General features: G+C 46.3%; 1 long non-coding RNA gene across 1 annotated transcript; it reads right to left on the minus strand.

Annotated features, from left to right (window-relative positions):
• Nucleotides 1-9,254: 9,254 nt before the first annotated feature.
• LOC145545994 (uncharacterized) lies at nucleotides 9,255-17,439 on the minus strand. Its single transcript, XR_014082400.1, has 4 exons — nucleotides 17,336-17,439; nucleotides 12,121-12,281; nucleotides 11,252-11,343; nucleotides 9,255-10,209 (listed from the first exon to the last, which is right to left on the minus strand). It is a non-coding gene; the product is annotated as an uncharacterized LOC145545994 (long non-coding RNA).
• Between the last annotated feature and the right edge of the window lie 2,260 nt (nucleotides 17,440-19,699).

Below are 19,699 nucleotides of genomic sequence, written 5' to 3' on the forward strand. Positions count from 1 at the left end.
CAGATTGGGGTTGGTGTTTATATTGGGAGTAATTCCATAACTCTTAATTACAGCAGATCTTCTGGTTTTGCTTCATTTTAAAACAAAAGGAAGTGAAATAATGATAAAACAATACATACATACATACCATACATCTATGGTATGTGAGATTATTTTTTCTCTGAATGAATTTTAGCTATTTCTAATCACTTTCCCCTAAAAAAAAGGAAACACTTTAGGCATACAAAGAATTATACAACATCACCAACATCATATAATATACAACATCATATAATAAGTATCTATATGCCTTTAACCCAGGCTAAGAAATCAGAAATAAATACAGTTGTAATCCCCAGGGGCTGTTTCTTCTTTCTCTACTCCACCTCTCCTGCTGTGGTGGTAGTGGTGGTGGTTTAGTCACTGAGTCATGTCTGACTTGAGACTCCATGGATTGTAGCCCACCATGCTCCTCTGTCCATGGGATCCCAAGTAAGAATAATGAAACTGGTTCCTGACCCAGGAATTGAACCTCCATCTCCTGCTTTGCAGGAGGGTTTTTTACTGACTGAACCACCAGGGAAGCCATCTCCTATTGTGAAAAGGCTAAATTTATGAGTAAGCTCATATATACACAGAATCTCTCAATGCCATAGACACAGCAAAAAAATTTAAGCCTATATCCAGGATTTAAAAGAATCTCTCTTTTCTTTTTTACTAACCTGACTTGATTAAAAAATATCTTTGGACTTGAAGTATAGATGATGAACAGTATTATGTAAGTTACAAGTGTACAATATAGTGATTCACAATTTTTTAAGCTTCTATTCCATTTACAGTTATAATAAACTATTGGCTATACTCTCTGTGTTGTATAATATATCCTTGTAGATTATTTTATACACAACAGTTTGTACCAGTTATATCCCTATTCTTATCTATCCCTTCCCCCTCCCCTGTCCCCACTGGTAACCACTAATTCATTCTGTATATTTGTGAGTCTGCTTCTTTTTCATTATATTCACTGGTTTGTTGTATTTTTTCGATTCTGCATATAAGTGATATCATACAGTATTTATCTTCCTCTGTCTGATATATTTCACTAAGCACAATGTCCATCCATGTTGCTACAAATGGCAAAATTTCATTTTCTTAATGGCTGAGTAGTATTTCATTGTGTGTGTGTGTGTGCCACATCTTCTTTTTCCATTCATCTATTGATGGACGCTTACACTACTTCTATACCTTGGCAGTTGTAAGTAATGCTGCTATGAACACTGGGGTGCATATATTGCTGTTTTTGTATTTTTCAGATAAATATCCACAAGTGTGACTTCTGGATCATATGGCGGTTCTATTTTTGGTTTTTTGAGAAACCTCCATACTGTTTTCCACAGTGGCCGCACCAGTTTACATTCCCACTGTAACCAAGCTATGGGACACCTGCCACCCCCACCCTGCCTCCAAATATTCTCCAGCTGCCTGTGTCTGTAGAGAAACTTTCAAGATCAATTTAGGGACTTCCCTGGAGGTCCTGTGATTAGGACCTCACCTTCCAGTGCAGGGGGTGCGGGGAAGCTAAAATCGCACATGCCTCATTTCCAAAAAACCAAAACGTGAAACAGAAGCAACATTGTAACAAATTCAATAAAGACTTTTAAAATGGTCCACACCAAAAAAAAATTCTTTAAAATAAAAGAATAACTTTAATGGGGGAAGTGAGAAAATGCAGAAAGAAAGGAAAACAGTCAAATGACAAAATAATAATAGTTTAGCCATTAAGTTCCTCCTCAAGGACTTTAGATAATATTCTGAGCCATGTCCTTTCAGCTTTTTTGCAGAGACTGAAACCCCTGCCAGGTGGAAGCAGGAAGATGCTACCCACAAGCACACAGACCCCAGACAGGTTGGAACCAGGTTGATGATGTTGACTCCTGATTACCTCACCACCAGCCAATCAGAAGAATGTCCACGAGCTGATTAGACACCCCATGAACCAACCTCCCCCCCCCCACCTTGTCTTTAAAATCCTCCCCATGAAAGCTTTCATGGGGTTCAAGTCTTTTGAGTACTAGCTGCCTGGACTAAATAATAAACATTACAATAGATGCTGACTCTCCTTCACTACAATCCCATGTCAGTGAACTGGCTTTCCTGAACTCAGGCTAGTGGACCCAGGTTTGGTTTGGTAATACCACCAACAGTGTAGAAGTAATCTGACTTGATCTGAAATCCTCTTTTTGTAACAATTTTATTGAGATATAATTCACATGCTATACAATTCACCCATTTCAAGTGAACAAGTCAATGGAATCCTTCTGTTTTAGGGTCTGTTTTGTGGTTCAGACGGTAAAGAATCTGCCTGCAATGTGGGAGGCCTAGGTTCAATCCCTGGGTTGGGAAGATCCACTGGAGAGGGGAATGACTGCCAACTCCAGGGAGAAGGCAATGGTACCCCACTCCAGTACTGTTGCCTGGAAAATCCCATGGACGGAGGAGCCTGGTGGGCTGCAGTCCATGGGGTCGCTAAGAGTTGGACACGGCTAAGTGACTTCACTTTCACTTTTCACTTTCATGCGTTGGAGAAAGAAATGGCAACCCACTCCAGTGTTCTTGCCTGGAGAATCCCAGGGACGAGGGAGCCTGGTGGGCTGCCATCTATGGGGTCACACAGAGTCGGACACAACTGAAGTGACTTAGCAGCAGCAGCAGCAGCCAACTCCAGTATTCTGGCCTGGAGAATTCCATGGACAGAGGAGCTGGTGGGCTACAGTTCATGGGGTTGCAAAGAGTCAGACACGATTGGAGTGTCTTTCACTTTTACTATTTTTAAATTTATTTATTTTTTTAGGCTTCCCTGGTGGCTTAGAGGGTAAAGCGTTTGCCTGCAATTCGGGAGACCGGGGTTCCATCCCTGAGTTGGGAAGATCCCCTGGAGAAGACAATGGCAACCCACTCCCTACTCTTGCCTGGAAAATCCCATGGGCAGAGGAGCTGGGTAGGCTGGAGTCCATGGGGTCGAAAAGAGCCAGATACGACTGAGCGACTTCACTTTATTTTTGTCTGTGCTTTGTTGCTGCGCGGGATTTTCTCTAATTGTGCCAATCCAGGGCTACTGTTTGTTGCAGTGCATGGACTTCTCATTGCAGTGGCTTCTCTTGTTGTGGAGCACTGGCTCTAGGGTGCACGGGCTTTAATAGTTGTGGCACGTGGGCTCTAGAGCACAAGCTCAATAGTTGTGGAGCACGGGCTTAGTCGCTCCGCAGCATGTGGGATCTTCCCAGATCAGGGATCGAACCCATGTATCCTGCATTGGCAGGTGAATTTTTACCACTGAGCCACCTGGGAAGCCCTAGAGTCTGCTTTTTATATGCAGCTGTGGGCTTTTCTTCAGAGATATTCTCAGGCTCCATCCAAACTGGTCATGTGTGAAGTTCCCATCTGCTTCCATGGTGTTGCTGGGGAGCCATCAATCTCCTCCCTCACAGACTGATTTCTCCCATCCCCACATGGGCACAGAAAAAGGCCTGATGAAACAGCCAGCAAGCCGTGGGAAGCTGGGCAGAACTTAGATGGCGTGTTTAATGAGCTTCTGTATCGTTTGACAGTTTCACAAATGGTATGTCTATTATTTTAATTTTAAAGCAATTTTTAAAGTCTTATCTCTCCCTAGCATTTGCCTAGTTATCATCTTCGGAGGCACTAGTAGTAAAGAAAGAACCCACCTGCCATCACAGGAAGTGTAAGAGATTCTTCCTACGTGGAAAATGCCAGGAGCATCCAGTGGAAGGCAGACCATCCCGTTCCTTCCCAGAGAGCAAGTTCTGTGTCAGATTTCCCATCATAAGAGGGTCAACTCCACCCCTCTTGTTCTCTTTCCTTCCATCACTCCAAGGATGAAGGTCCTCCCCATGCTAACTCATCTGCAGACAATGATGACTGCCTCTAGGTAGAGAAAGTTTAAGTCACAGAATTCCTTTTAACAGACAAAGGTATCAAATGCCATAGAGACCAGTCCGCTAGCTTTCAAAACACAGTAAATGAAAGCAGTGTTAATGTCCATCAAATTTCCTGACAGCAGCTCTGAATGCAGCGTGGAGCTGGCCCATCCCTGATTATGTGTCTGGCAGAGACCCTGGCCCTGAATCCAGGTGGGAGGGGACCTCAGACACACCATATCCAAACTAGTGAGCCTGGGGAACCCTGCACTGTGTTTACTCAAGGTCCCCTGGGAGAGCATCACCCGATCGAGAGCTGTGAAGAGTCTGAGATTTTGCTTTACAAGGAAGCCACCACTGTTTCATGGCTCTGGTGGAAAAGGGGACTCCTGGATCAGAGCTGGAGGGTGGATCATTACTCACAGAAATAGCAACAGCATCCGTGCTGGTTCCCAGGGCCCCAGCTCCCAGGGCCACACAGAGACGACCAGGTGAGCCCTGCACCTCAGTAACGACACTGCAGGAGGAGATCCCTGAGCTCATGGAACCAGGGCTTTTATAACAGACAACAAGCCTATCTGACCTTTATGATGGAGAGGGCAGCTTTAGTCACACCTATCCTTTCTCCTTGCTGTTCATCATACTCAGATTTTTGGAAAGATGACCCAAAACAAAGGTAGTCAGAGCCTTGCTCACCAAGATCCAGGGAGAACTGTCATAGTTGAGCTGCTAAACAAAAATACCCTCTATAATTATTATAGTTCTGAATTCTGTACATTTGAATAGTTTTTTTTTTAATCTTTTGATCAGGTGTCATGTGGATCTTAGTTCCTGACCAGGGATTGAAATCATGCCCCCTGCCTTAGCAGCAAGGAGTTTTAACTATTGGACTGCCAGGGAAGTCCCTATGTGCATTTTAAATTAAGTGGGAGCCTTAGGAAAACGTGAGTGAAAGTCGCTCAGTCGTGTCCGACTCTTTACGACCCCATGGCCTATGCAGTCCATGGAATTTCTCCAGGCCAGAATACTGGAGTGGGTAGCCTTTCCCTTCTCCAGGGGATCTTCCCAACCCAGAGATTGAACCCAGGTCTCCGACATTGCAGGGGGATTCTTTACCAGCTGAGCCTATCATCCATAAAATTCAACTCCTCTGTTTTTCTTTACTAGGCTACTTAGCTCAAAGCAAAGTTAAAAACTAAATTTCACTTTAGACATTCTGAGAATATTTTCTCCAGACTAGAAACTTACAGAAGAGAAACAGTAAATAAATTACATTTTCCTAACCAGATAGGAGAGTTTCATGTCTTGCTGCTTTGCTACAAGAAAGGAGAAAAATAGATATTAGCCTATTAAAAACAAAAAACTGTTAAAGATGAATTTACCTTTACCTTATGACTAGAAAATGTCACCCCTTGATTAATTTTTCCTTTTCTGCTTTCCTGTGGGTGTAGCCCGAGGTAGAAGCTTTGATTTTTGCTTTCTTAAAATTTATTTTAATTTCTTAAAAATTGGAATATACTTTCTTTACAGTATTGTGTTAGTTTCTGCTGTACAACAAAGTGAATCAGCTATAGAACCCCTCCCTCTTGGATCTCTCTCCCCCTCCCCATTCCATCCCTCTAGGTCATCACAGAGAACTGAGCTGAGCTCCCTGTGCTATAAAGCAGCTTTCAATTAGCTGTCTACTGTACACAAGGTAGTGTATGTTTTTCTGAGCAGAGTTGTGGATTGGATATAAATGAGCAGAGGGTGTAGAGAGATCCTGGGTGGGGCTGGGGTGGCAGGGAGCAAGGAGTGTGCAGAAAGGGATAGGGAGGCTGAAGTGGGGAGGGATAGGGGAGCAGAGGAGGCAGGGTGGGACCAGAAGAGATACACCTTCTCCTTAGGAAGTGGAACTTTGGGTGAGAGATGTTACAGCGATTTTTTCTGATGTTTTCCGGTGTGAGTGGAACCTTTGCCTTCTCTTTTCCTTGAAACTTTATCCACATTATTTGCAGATGCTTTCCAGTGGGTTTGGAGTTTTTACAAGGTACAGCTCTACAAACTTGGCCTCAGGGTGTAGGGTGACAGCCGAATCAGATTGGGTTGCGATATTACTTTTTGAACCCCAAAAGTATCCTCCTGGTTTATCTATGCAGTGATAGGGAAATACCAGGTCGCTGAGCAGACACTCTGGAAAAGACGGCTTAGCCTCTGGCGAGGAAACCGTGATTACCTGCAACCATTGAGGGGCTATTTGGGAAATACTTGTAGGAGGAAAAAGGAAGCTGTGGAAGGTCCACATTCTGCCCTGGGGCGGCTCTCTGCTGTAGACAGACCGCCTCTGGCGCTAACCAGTGCCCCGGTGTACGTGTTTTCTCTCCTTTCTCATAACCCTGAACACAACACCCGTCACCAGCTCTCCATTAGCTCTGGGAGCACCTGTTAACCTGAGTAACGAGCAACAGCCCTTGGTACTTTGTGAGCTCGTGGCCAGAAACTCTGCTCACAACCACACGCATGCCCGTGCTTCATCCCGCCAGCCGCTCAGGTGACTGGAAAACGAGATGCTTTTCGCTCTCAGGTAGGTGGGCGGAGCCCTGGGGACGGAAGAGGAAGCCGCTGCTGGGATGCTCGGAGGTGGAGACCGGAGAGAAACAGCGCCCGCTTCTGACGCCCGGGCTGGAGCGCAGGGCTGCGAGGACGGGCAGAGAGGGATGGGGATACGTAGTGAGAAAGAGAAGGGCCGGCAGACAGGGTGGCGACCACGCCGCAGCCCCGACCTTGCATTGGGCTTAGCGGGCCCCGCCATCCTGGGCCCAGCGGAGGAAGCAGCCCTGGTGGGGGTGGGGGTAGGGTGTCGGGGCAGGGATGAGGAAATGGGGTTGGGGGAGATAGGTGACTTGCACAGTCACACGGCTGGAAAACCAGGTTTTGGCTCCCAAGCGGGTGCTCTTCACTGGTTGGTGTTGTTTAGTCGCTCAGTCGTGTCTGACTCTTTGTGACCCCATGGACCGTAAGCCGCCATTCTCCTCTCTGCCCATGAAAGTCTCCAGGCGAGAGTACTGGAGTGGGTTGCCATGCCCTCCTCCAGGGGGTCTTCCCCACCCAGGGATCAAACCCATGTCTCCTGCATTGGCAGGTGGATTCTTTACCACTGAGCCACCTGGGAAGCCCCCCCTTCATCGGTTACCACACTGTGTGAAAGCAAGCTTTGCCTCCTGTCTGGGTGCTGAGGACCACCCTGCCTTTGGGATTCTCCCTCAACAGCCCCCACTGTCGGGCAGGACCCAGGCTGGTCTTGGCTGCAGTGTGGGGCGCTGGGTAGGCTGAGCGACCTCGGATCAGTGGATGGACAGACCGGCTGCACCAGGCCTGCTCCCCATTTAGGAGGCCCTCCCAAGCACTTCAGGTGCAGGACCCAGGCTGGTCTTGGCTGCAGTGTGGGGCACTGGGCAGGCTGAGCGACCTCGGATCAGTGGACGGACAGACCGGCTGCACCAGGCCTGCTCCCCATTCAGGAGGCCCTCCCAAGCACTTCAGGTGCTCGGCACGCACAGCATCTTTCTGAGTCAGTTCATCACTTATTCCTGGCTTCCCTTTTCATGGCCTCATATCCAGCGATTGTTACTTGCCTTTGCAACACCACTTGATGCTGGAAAAGCTTTAAATACACTTTAATGAAGCATAATAGCATCGTATGGGCTCAGGAAGGAGTTATTGATTTTTTTGGTGTAAAATATTAACCTGTCTTTCAGGCTATTTATGTCCTTGGACCACAGAGCTCAGGATGTCTGATGCCACACCAAGACCTGGTTTTCTTTCTGGGAAAACATCAAATATTTACCAGTGGCATCACCTCCCTTCTCTTTCCTCATTTTTATTGTATGTCCAGGATCTAAGTCATGACGGCTGTAGGTATGTTTATGCAGCAGATGTATCAGGTTTTCAGGACCTGGTCTCGTCTGTTTCTGAGGTGGGTGCTGACCTGGTTTTGTTTGTTTTGTTTTGTTTTTTTGGCTGGGATACACAGCATGTGGGATCTTAGTTCCATAACAAGGGATGGAACCCACACCCCCTGCATTAGAAGTGCGGAGTCCTAACCACTGGACTACTAGGGAAGTCCTTGTGCTGACCTGGTTTTCACTGGAGCATTCTAGAGTCATCAGCTCCATGGCTGCTGTCAGATGTGGTTTCTGATGAAATAAAAATGTAAAATGTTTTTGGTATGTGATCTTCCAAACATTCCTCATTTTTTCCCCAGAAGTACACATGACAGATGGTGCTAGAAGTGCAGGGCAGGGGGTAGGTAATACTCTTCCTGGCTCCACAAAGAGGCCTGGGCTCAGAGGCAGGATGGAGCTGGATCAGGAGTGAAGGTCAAGGTGCCCTTGGGGCTTCTTCAGATTGGTGCCCCCAACCAACACAGATGATCATGCTGAGACCAGGAGGGCCAGTCAAGCAGAGTTTCCAAGACAGTGTGCGGCCAGTACCACACCTTTCCTCCTCAGTGCACAGAGAGACCATAGCACATCTTGAGAAATGAAATTATTCTGGACAAAGGGGTGTGGGCGACGTTTAGATTCAGCCCATAGGCATCTCCCACCCACGCTCCTACCTTCTCTCTTCCTTGGCTCTTTTGGAGACCACATGTTCCAGGAGGTGCAGCTACAGGAGGGAGGAAGGCCCTGGCACCCCCATTGCACTCTGATGTTGATGCTCTTAAACTTGCATTGTGTCACTTGACTAGGGTTCCCCCATATACCCTATCCTTTCCATACCATTCAGCTATGTACTCACTCGGGGACTTCCCTCAAAGTCCAGCTGTTAAGACTGCACACTTCCAGTGCAGAGGGCATGGGTCCTATCCCTGGCCAGGGAATCTAAGATCCTACGTGCTATGTGGGATGGTAAAAAAAAAAATTTTTTTTTAATTAAAAAAAATAAAACAGGGCTTCCCTGGTGGCTCAGTGGCAAAGAATCTGCCTGCTAATGCAGGGGACAAGTATTCGATCCCTGATCTAGGGAGATTCTATGTGCTACAGGGCAACTAAGCCCATGCACCACAACTACTGAGCATGTGTTTCAGAGCCTGGGAGCTGCAACTACTGAAGCCTGTGTGCCCTAGAGCCCGGTGCTCCGCAGGAGAAGCTCGCACGCTGCAAGTAGAGAGTAGCTCCTGCTCCCCCAACTAGAGAAAAACTCGAGCTGCAACTAAGGCCCAGCACACCCAAAATACATAAATTAAATTAAAAACATTCTTTTAAGAAGTAAAACAAATGCGTACTCGTTAAAAAAAAAAAAAACCATTGTAAGTTCCTTGTTTGTAAGTTTCTTGCTCAAATAATTTGAGGAACATTGGTTTGCACTTGTTTATTCATTGCCAAATTTCTCAGAGACTTTATTATCCTAACATGTATTGTGAATCTTCTAGAGAGGCATAGCAAGCCCTCTTGACCCCTGGGGCCCTTTTTTTGCTGATGTCTCATTGGAGAAGGAAATGGCCACCCACTCCAGTATTCTTGCCTGGAGAATCCCAGGGACAGAGGAGCCTGGTGGGCTGCCGTCTCTGGGGTCGCACAGAGTCGGACATGACTGAACCGACTTAGCAGCAGCAGCATGGGAAGAACTTTCTAAAAAATTCACTTGGGGAGATACTGCATCAGGGAATGGAAAATAGTAAAGGTCTTTTGAAATGTCAAACAGGAAGAGGTGGCATCACTTCATCCCATGGTGTGTGTCTTTGTGGAGGAGGAAATGGCAGCCTACTCCAGTATTCTTACGTGGGAAATCCCATGGACAGAGGAGCCTGGTGTGCTGCAGTCCGTGGGGTCACAAAAGAGTCGGAAATGACTTAGCCACTGAACATGCACACATGCACCATGTATCTTTGGGGTTTCTGAGCTGATGCTCAGGGATTTGGGTGCTGTCATCAATGTCATCCTTGAGGATAAAGACTGTAATTGCAGCAGTCCACATTACATAATGGTGTTTTTGAAAGTTTTCAAGGCCTTGGCCTAGAGCAGGTTAATCCAACCAGCTGCCTGGGGCAAGAGGCTCCAAGTGGTACTAAAATATCATTTGAAACACAAGCAATAAAAGCAAAAAATAGATAAACTGAAATTCATCCAAATTAAAAAACTGCTGTGCGTTAAAGAACACTATCAAAAAGGTGAAAAGACAGGGGCTTCCCTGGTGGCCCAGCAGTTAAGCGTCTGTTCTTGCAATGCAGGGGTCTCAGGTTCCATCCTTGGTCAGGGAACTAGATCCACATGCTGCGAAGATCGAATATCCTGTGTACTGCAACTAAGACCTGGCACAGCCAAATAAATAAGTAAAAATACAGCATAAGAGAAACGATTTGCAAATTATATGGGTTGGGAAGATACCCTGGAGAAGGGCATGGCAACCCACTCCAGTATTCTTGCCTAGAGAATTCCGTGGACAGAGGAGGCTGGTAGGCCACAGTTCATGGGATTGCAAAGAGTCAGATACAACTGAGTGACTAACACTTCACTTCACCTCATATCTAATAAGGGATTAATATCCAAAATACATAAAGAACTCTTACAACTTAGAACAGTAATCCAAAGACAAATACCTCATTTAAGAAATGAGAAACCTCCTTCTTTAAAGAAGATATACAAGAGGTCAAGAAGCACACAAAAAAAATGCTCAAGTCAAGAGTCATGCATGAGTTCGTGCTCAGTCGCTTCAGTTGTGTCCAACTCTTTGCGACCCTATGGACTACATCCTGCCAGGCTCCTCTGTCCATGAGATTCTCCGGGCAAGGATGCTGGGGTGGGTTGCCATGACCTCCTCCAGGGGATCTTCCCAACCTAGGGATCGAACCTGCGTCTCCTGTGTCTCCTGCATTGCAGGCAGAATCTTTACCACTAAGCCACCATGGAAGCCCTATGAGTCATAAGGGAAATGTAAATCAAAACCACAGTGAGATGCCTCTTCACACCCACTAGGGTGGTTGTGCTGAAGAGGCTGTCCAGTGATAAGTGTCAGCAAGGAGGTGCAGAAGTTGGAACCCTGATATGTTGCTGGTGGAATGTAAAACAGTACAGCTGCTTTTGGAAACAGTTCAGCAGTTCCTCAAAAAGCTAACCATAGAATTTCCATATGACTCAGAAATGCTACTCCCAGGTGTACGCCCAAGAGAAATGAAAACATATATCTATGCAGACACTTGTACTGAAATGTTTGTAACAGTGTTATTTATAATAAGCAGAAATTGGGAAACTATCCAGATGTCCATCAACCAATGAATGGATAAATAAAACGTGGTATAGCCATACAGTGGAATATCATTTGGCAATAAAAAGACATGAAGAACTGATACATACCACAACAGGATGAACCATAAAGTGTTACACTAAGTGAAAGAAGTCAAGCACACACTCGGTCTTCCCTGGTGGTCCAGTGGTAAAGAATCTGCCTGCCAATGCAAGGGACATGGGTTCAGTTCCTGGTCCAGGAAGATCCCACACGCTGTGGAGCAACAAAGCCTGTCTCCACACCTACTGAGCCTGCCTGCAGCAACTACTGAAGCCTGTGCACTTTGGAGCCTGTGCTCTGCAGTAGGAAAAGCCGCTGCAATGAGAAGCCTGCGCACCACAACTAGATAGTGGCCCCTGCTGGCCACAGCTAAGGAGAGCCTGTGTGCAGCGACGGAGGCCCAGCACAGTCGACAAAATACATAAATAATTTTAAAACACACCCCGAAGCCGTATATTCTATGATTCTGTTTATGTGAAATGTCCAGAATAGGCAAATCTATAGAAACAGAAACTAAACTAAAGGTTGCTAAGAGCTGGGGAGAGAGGACAATGGGGAATGGCTGTGAGGATGTGTCTCTTTTTGAGGTGATTTAAAATGTTCTGGAATTAGATGGTGTGGTGGTTGTACAACCTTGTGAATATACTAAGAATCATTCAATTATACACTTTAAAAGGGTGAATTTTATGATTGGTGAATTATATCTCAATAATGATTTACGAAATCGTTAGAATAAATGGGAAGTAGAGTGCTCATCCGGAGAAGGCAATGGCACCCCACTCCAGTACTCTTGCCTGGAAAATCCCATGGACGGAGGAGCCTGGTAGGCTGCAGTCCATGGGGTCGCTAAGAGTCAGACACGACTGAACAACTTCACTTTCACTTTTCACTTTCATGCATTGGGGAAGGAAATGGCGACCCACTCTAGTGTTCTTGCCTGGAGGATCCCAGGGATGGGGGAGCCTGGTGGGCTGCCGTCTATGGGGTCACACAGAGTCGGACACGACTAAAGTGACTTAGCAGCAGCAGCAGCAGCAGGGTGCTCATCAATGCCAGCTTGCACACAGGACTCTTCACATAACTGGCAGAATATCCTCACTGGGGGAAAAAGCAAACAGACAAAACAAAAACCAAGCAACCAGTTAGAATTCCTCAGCAGTGCCAATGTATTTTTTCAGATTTTTTTACTTTTTATTTTATATTGGAGTATAGCAGATTAACAATGTTGGGATAGTTTCAGGTGGACAGCAAAAGGACTGAGCCATATATATACATGCATCCATTCTCCCCCAAGCTCCTCTCTCATCCAGGCTGCCACATAACATTGAGCAGCGTTCCCTGTGCTATACAGCAGGTCCTTGTTGGTTATCCATTTTAAATATAGCAGTGTGTACATGGGCTTCCCTGGTGGCTCAGTGATAAAGAATCTGTCTACAACGAAGGAGATGAGGGTTTGATCCCTGGGTTGGTAAGATCCCCTGGAGAAGGAAATGGCAACCCACCCCAATATTCTTGGCTGGAAAACTCCACGGACAGGGGAGCCTGGTGGGTTATAGTCCATGGAGTCACGAAGAGTCAGACATGACTTAGGGACTAAACAGCAACAGCAGTGTGTACATGTTAATCCCAAACATATTTCTGTAGAGCACTTTTGCTCTGTGTTGTATCCAACAGTCCCGAACAGGCCTGCATAGGCTCAGCCCTGAACCTCAGACCAATCAGATGAGGGTCACCCAAGATAATGTCTAATGTTCAGAGATGATAACTGGAAGTTAATGATTCTTTTTATTATCTACACTGTAAAGTCTTCAATAGTTTTGCCACACAATTGCCAGATTCAGAAAACAGCAAAAGAAAACTGGAGAACAAAACATACTGACATGTAGGGCAGGGTTGGCCCCAAACAAGCCTGAAGAAATAGCACAGAAGATGATCTGGACAGGTCTGTGTGAATGTGAGTGACTTAGGCTGCCCAGTTACAAATGATGCCATGAAGGACAATTCGGATGTTGTCATTTACAGCTTGGCGATATTGGGCTTGACCTGAACCCTGTGCTCCTGGGTTAAAAAGGAACTGTTAAGAAGCACCCTCCTCCCTTTGCATCCTGAAATTCTACCTCTGCCCCACTCTACTTGCTTGGTCTCTGAGAAACAACTGACCCTAATTGCAAAGTACCTGTCTCCTCCATTTGACTTAGGTAACATCCACTGTCCACTCTCCGGATTCTACAAGTATAGAATCTGGGGCCTCCTAGTCCTCCTGCCTCCATAAAACCAGGTCCCCTTCCTTTACATCAAAACATTCCTCATTAATTATGTTCTCTCTTGTAATAGCCAAAATAAAACCATCTCCTTAGTTATCCAATGCACTTTTGTCTTTCACAGGCATATAATAAATCCTTTCTTCTGAACATGAAGAAAGAGGTACACAGTTTTTCTTAGCGGACAATCTGTTCTTTCTGCCCCCCACTAAGAAAATGTTGGAAAAATATGCAAAGAATGTCAGTTTGAAGGGATGCCAAATTATTCGCCAGCCGGACTAAAGTCTGTCTTGACCAGATATCTCAGATAACCAGGACTGCGGAACAGACTTGCGTGAAAGAAAATTCACCCCCTGGTAGTGATCAATCAAGGGAGTTTTGTTTTTTAAAAAAAATAATTTTATTTATTTATATATTTTTGGCCATGTTGGGTCTTTGTTGCTGCACAGGCTTTTCTCCCTTCGTGGTGATCGGGGATCCTCTCTAGTTGTGGTGCGTGCGCATCTCACGGTGGTGACTCGTCCCAGAGCACAGGCTCTAGAGCATGCAGGCTTCAGTGGCTGCGGTTCCTGGTCTCTGGAACCCAAGTTCAGTAGTTGTGGTACATGGGCTTAGTTGCTCCAAGGCATGCGGGATCTTCCCAGGCCAGGGACTGATTGGCAGGCAGATACCTTATCACTGAGCCACCAGGGGAGCCCCCTGTTGTTGTTGTTTTTTAATTAAAAAAATATATATACATACATCTAGGTATGTGTGCGTGCGTGCCCAGTTGCTTCAGTCATGACTGACTTTTGTGACTCTATGGACTGCAGCCCGCTAGGCTCCCCTGTCCTTCATTGTCTCCAGGAGTTTGCTCATATTCATGTCCACTGAGTCAGTGATGCTATCCAACCATCTCATCCTCTACTGTCCCCTTCTCTTCCTGCCCTCACTCTTTCCCAGACTTAAGTTTGAGCAAACTCTGGGAGATAATGAAGGACAGGGAAGCCTGGCATGCTGAGTCCATGGGGTTGCAAAGAGTCAGACATGACTTAGTGACTAACAAGACTGTGCTCTTTATTTTTTTTTGGCTGCGTCATGTAGCATGCAGTATCTTGGTTCCCTGACCGGGAGCTGAACCATGCCCCCTGCAATGGAAGCGTGAAGTCCTAGCCACTGGGCCACCAGGGAAGCCCCAAGACTGTGCTTATCATTCTTCTGAGACATATTTATGGAGACCCCACTAGACACTTGGTAAAACGGCGATGAAAGGAAAGATCCCTCCTGTGCCTGGAACCCAGCAGAAAGTGACACACCCTAAATGACAAACATAATAAATGCAAACATATATGATAGGCAGCAAAGCATTTCGATAATTACAGCAAAAGCATTATTCAAGTAGATGCCCCAAACCTGTGGAGGTCGGTTTGAAGGCTTTGATATTTTGTTGTTCTCTTTAACCAACTAACCCAGATTGCCCTGTTGTGGAAAGGCGAGGGTGGCCAACGAGCCCAGGATTCTTGTGTTTAGAGTTTTGTTTACAAGTAACAAAACCAACTGAAGCTAGATTAAGCAAAAAGGGGAACTTTACAGAAAGACAAAAACAAATATCGTCTATTAACACATATATATGGAATCTAGAAAGACGATACTAATGAACCTGTTTGCAGGGCAGTAATAGAGACACAGTCATAGAGAACAGACTTGCAGACACAGTGCGGGAAGGAGAGGGTGGGACAAATTGAGAGAGCAACATGAAAACCTACACACTGCCATATGTAAAATAGGTAGCCAGTGGGAATTTTCTGTACGGTTCAGCGAGCTCAAACCCAGTGCTCTGTGACAACCTAGAGGGGTAGGATGGGGTGAGAGGTGGGAGGGCGGTTCAAGAGGGAGGGGACGTAAGTATACCTGTGGCTGATTGAAGTATGGCGGAAGCCAACACAATATTGTAAAACAATTATCTTCCAAATTAAAAAAAATTTTTTAAAGGGAGACTTTATGCCAAGGACCCAGGGGTGTGTCATGGAACTGCACACTGACCCAGGATTGATACTGGGCTGCCTGGAGTGCAGACCTGCAGGAGGCAGCCGGGTTCATGCAAGGGCAGGGCCGTGCTGGTGGGAGACCTTGGTCAGGTTGTTCAAGCCCCAGGTGCCTTGTCTGCCACACCCTAATCCAGCCTCGCTGGGCCTCCTCCAGAGACTGAAAGGGGCCCTGAACAGCTCCTGGGGCCTGGGTGTCCTCTCACTGCCCAGGTCTGGGCTCCCCTCACCACCCCACATCAGGAACATGTCTAAAAATACCAAATATTTCATGTTACACATGTTTCTTTCTTTTTATAATTATTTTTATTTTTGGCTGTGTTGGGTCTTAGTTGCAACAGACAGGCTCTTCATCGAGGTTTTCAGCCTTCTCTGGCATGGGCTTAGGTGCCCCAAGGCATGTGGGATCTTAGTTCCCTGACCAGGGATCGAACCCATGTTCCCGGCATTGCAAGGCAGATTTTTAACCACTGAACCACGAGGGAAGTATAAGTGCATGTTTCTACAAAAAAATGTTAAAGATTTTACAACTTGCTGTTAGAAATAAACATTAATTTGATTCTGCCATTTTCTCTTCATATATTGGAGCTGATACCCTTTCCAGGACTCAAAACTTTTCAAGGACCCTGGAAACACATGTGCAGGCTCTGGGCTCTCAGCTCATCTTAAACCCTCAGCCAAGCTGTTCTGATTGCTTCCTCTGCTCAGGGCCCCAAGTGAAATCAATCCAAGGAGTCCGATGGCCAGATCTGATATAGGGGCCAGGTAAGAACCTGAGCCGCCTTGGGGACCGGCTGGGAATCTCAAAGCAGACACACGTTCCCCGTTAGCTGCTACCAAGGAGGCCAATTTCAGCAGAATCATTAAAAGTTGATGATTCTGCAAATGTCTTTTGTTGGCTATGGCTAGGTTGTATGTGGTGGGGGGAGTGAGGAAGGGTGTTTTTCTCCAAAACGGAATTAAGCACTAGCTGAAGAAAGGCTGTAAGATAATCCTGCACATAACCTTAAACTGACCGTGGGATTCAATGTTTAAGACTTTTCAGAAAGATTCGGGAGGAAAGGAGAAGTTGGGGTAACCACTGAAATACTGAAAGGTCAGGATATGGGGTAAGGAGGTCCAGGAGTACCTTCACAAGAAATCAGAGCACAAAGAGCTGGTCTTAGAAATATTTTTCCCCTGAGGAATTTAAATACATCAGTGTTTGGTAACACTGTGTTTGGTAACACTGTTTGGTAACATCAGTGACAGTAAATTTGAGACACTGGACGGCATCACAGGATGCATCCTTCTGTACCCGATAGGGCTGAGGTCCCACATCTCCCTAGGGGGAACAGCTCTGGCCTCAGAATGCAAAGGGCCCTGTACACAGAGAAGGGAACAATCCAGTAGGGGACACAGGCTCCTTGTCATCAGAAAAGGTGGCACAGCTGAGCTGAGCTGGATCCTGTGTTTCCGGATTCTCAGTCCAAGTCTAACATTCCCACTCTTTGTTGTTGTTGTTGCTTAGTCTCTAAATCGTGTCCAGTTCTTTTTCGACCCCATGGAATATAGCCCCCCAGGCTCCTCTGTCCGTGGATTCCCCAGGCAAGAATATTGGAAAGGGTTGCCATTTCCTTCTCCAAGAGATCTTCTCAATCCAAGGATCAAACTCACGTCTCCTGCATTGGCAGGTGGATTCTTTACCATGAGCCACCTAGGAAGCTCACTCCCACCCTTCACATAAACATAAGCTGACTCATCCGGCTCAACTGTAGGCCATTTGTACATTCTGAATAATATTTGTAAATGACCCACTCCCGTGGATTGTTCAGAAAGCTAGTACTTAGATTTTGCTGTATTTCTTTGCCATGAAAAAAGCACTTACGTTCAGTGAGTTTTGTTTGTTGAGCTCCTTCTTTCTCAGTCACTTGCTGCAAGCCCACAGATGATCAGCAGAACCACGGGACCTGGAAAAAATGGCTTATGGGCAGTTTCACATCATAAAAACTTCTTGCTATTATAGAACAGAAAAAAAAAAAAAAAACAACCCTGAGGTTAAAGAAGAGGGAACGGCCTTAGTGACACTGGAGGGGGCGTTTCTAATGAGCAGGTCAGTAGGTCAGAGCCGTATGAACTGTCTGCCTTCCCTGTTTCTCTCCACTACTTTCCTGAGTAGTTCAGACTGTGTCGTCTCCTCTCCCAGGTAAAGCATCACTGAGCATCCTCCATGAAACAGAGATTCAAGGGGTCAGGAATTTCTCAGCACAGCATGGGGGATGCTGCTGGAATAAGGTGGTTCTGGTTATTGCTTGGCACCAGCAGCCTTCACTGTGGCTCCCTTAGACATGCTGCGGCCCCCTGGGAAATCAGAGGCTTCAGGACCACTGTGCTCATCTCAGACTCCTGATCGCCATGGCAGCCCCTCAGCTCACAGCGCTGTAACCTTCACAGAGGCTGGAGGCAGTGCTGGGGAGTGACCAACCTAGAGGGGTTGTAAGACCGAATGACTCAGACTGAGACTTGAGCCAACTGTCTTTTAATTGAGATCACACACCTGGTCTCAGGACTTAGCGAAGCTCACATTCTTGATGTCTCAGTGCAGAAAGAATTTAGTGAGAGGCAAAGTGATAGGTTTTGTTGTTCGTTGTTCAGTTGCTAAGTCATGTCAAACTCTTTGCAACCCCATAAACTACAACACACCAGGCTTCCCTGTCCTTCTGTCCTTCACCATCTTCTGGAGTTTGTTCAAACTCACGTCCGTTGAGTTGGAGATGCCATGCAACCATCTCATCCTCTGCTGTCCTTCTCCTCCTGCCCTCAGTCTTTCCCAGCATCAGGGTCTTTTCCAATGAGTCAGGTGGTTAAAGTTTTGGAGCTTCAGCTTCAGCATCAGTCCTTCCAATGAATATTTAGGATTGATTTCCTTTAGGCTTGACTGGTTTGATATCCTTGCAGTCCAAGGGACTCTCTAGAGTCTTCTCCAGCACCACAGTTCAAAAGCATCAGTTCTTTGGTGCTCAACCTTCTTTATGGTCCAGCTCTCACATCTATACATGACTATGGGAAATACCATAGCTTTGACTACACGGACCTTTGTCAGTAAAGTAATGTCTCTACTTTTTAATATGCTGTCTAGGTTTGTCATAGCTTTTCTTCCAAAGTGATAGACCAGAAGTAGATTTATTTAGAGAGATACACATTCCATGGACAGAATGCAGATGTCTCAAAAAGTGAGAGTGGCCCTGGGCATGGGGTCCTCTTGGAAACTGAGTATGGTCCTGGGAGAAATACCCTACAAACAGAGTGTGGGCCATCTCAAAAGGTGAGAGACTCTGAAATATGGGGTGGTTAGTTTTTATGGGCTGGGTAACTTCATTGACTAATGAGTGAGAGGACTATTCCAACTATTTTGGAGGAAGGGGCAGGGATTTCCAGGAATTGGGCTACCACCTACTTTTTGGCCTTTTTTGGTCAACCTCAGAACTGTCACGGCACTTGTGGGTGTGTTGTTGTTGTTTAGTTGCTCAGTTGTATCTGACTCTTGTGACCCCATAGATTGTAGCCTGCCAGGCTCCTATGTCCATGGGATTTCCCAGGCAAGAATACTGGAGTGGGGTGCCATTTCCTCCTCCAGGGAATCTTCCCAGCCCAGAGATTGAACCCACATCTCCTGCATTGGCCCGTGGATACTTTACCGCTGAGCCATACCTGTGGGTGTGTCATTTAGCGAATGTATTACAGCTGGTGTGTAATGAGGCTCAAGGTCCACTGGAAGTTGAGTCGTGAACCATCTTTTGCCTGGTTGGTTCTAACTAGTTTTTTTTTAATTTATTTATATTTTGGTTGCCCTGGGTCTTTCTCGCTGTGCTTAGACTCTTTCTAGTTTCGGTGAGTGGGGAGTAGTCTCTGGTTGTGGTGTGCAGGCTTCTCACTGCAGTGGCTTCTCTGTTGTGGAGAATGGCCTCTAGGGTGCTTGGGCTTCCTAGCTACAGGACACAGGCTCAGTAGTTATGGTGCATGGGCTTAGTTGCCCCGAGGCATGTGGAGTCTTCCTGGACCAGGGATCGAACCCTTGTGCCGTGCATTGGCAGGTGGATGCTTAACCCCTGGACCACCAGGGAAGTCCTTCTGTAACCAGTTTTTGTTGTGTCCTTAAGGACCATGTCATTCTTTTAAAGGTGTCCCCTGCCCCCTTCCCTCCTGTTTCCCTTGGACAGGAGGGACATCTGTACTGCTGATGACTTCCTGC

Source organism: Giraffa tippelskirchi, chromosome 4, assembly GCF_054371585.1.
Source record: "Giraffa tippelskirchi isolate mGirTip1 chromosome 4, T2T-mGirTip1v1.2.pri, whole genome shotgun sequence".
NCBI classification, from domain to species: domain Eukaryota; kingdom Metazoa; phylum Chordata; class Mammalia; order Artiodactyla; family Giraffidae; genus Giraffa; species Giraffa tippelskirchi.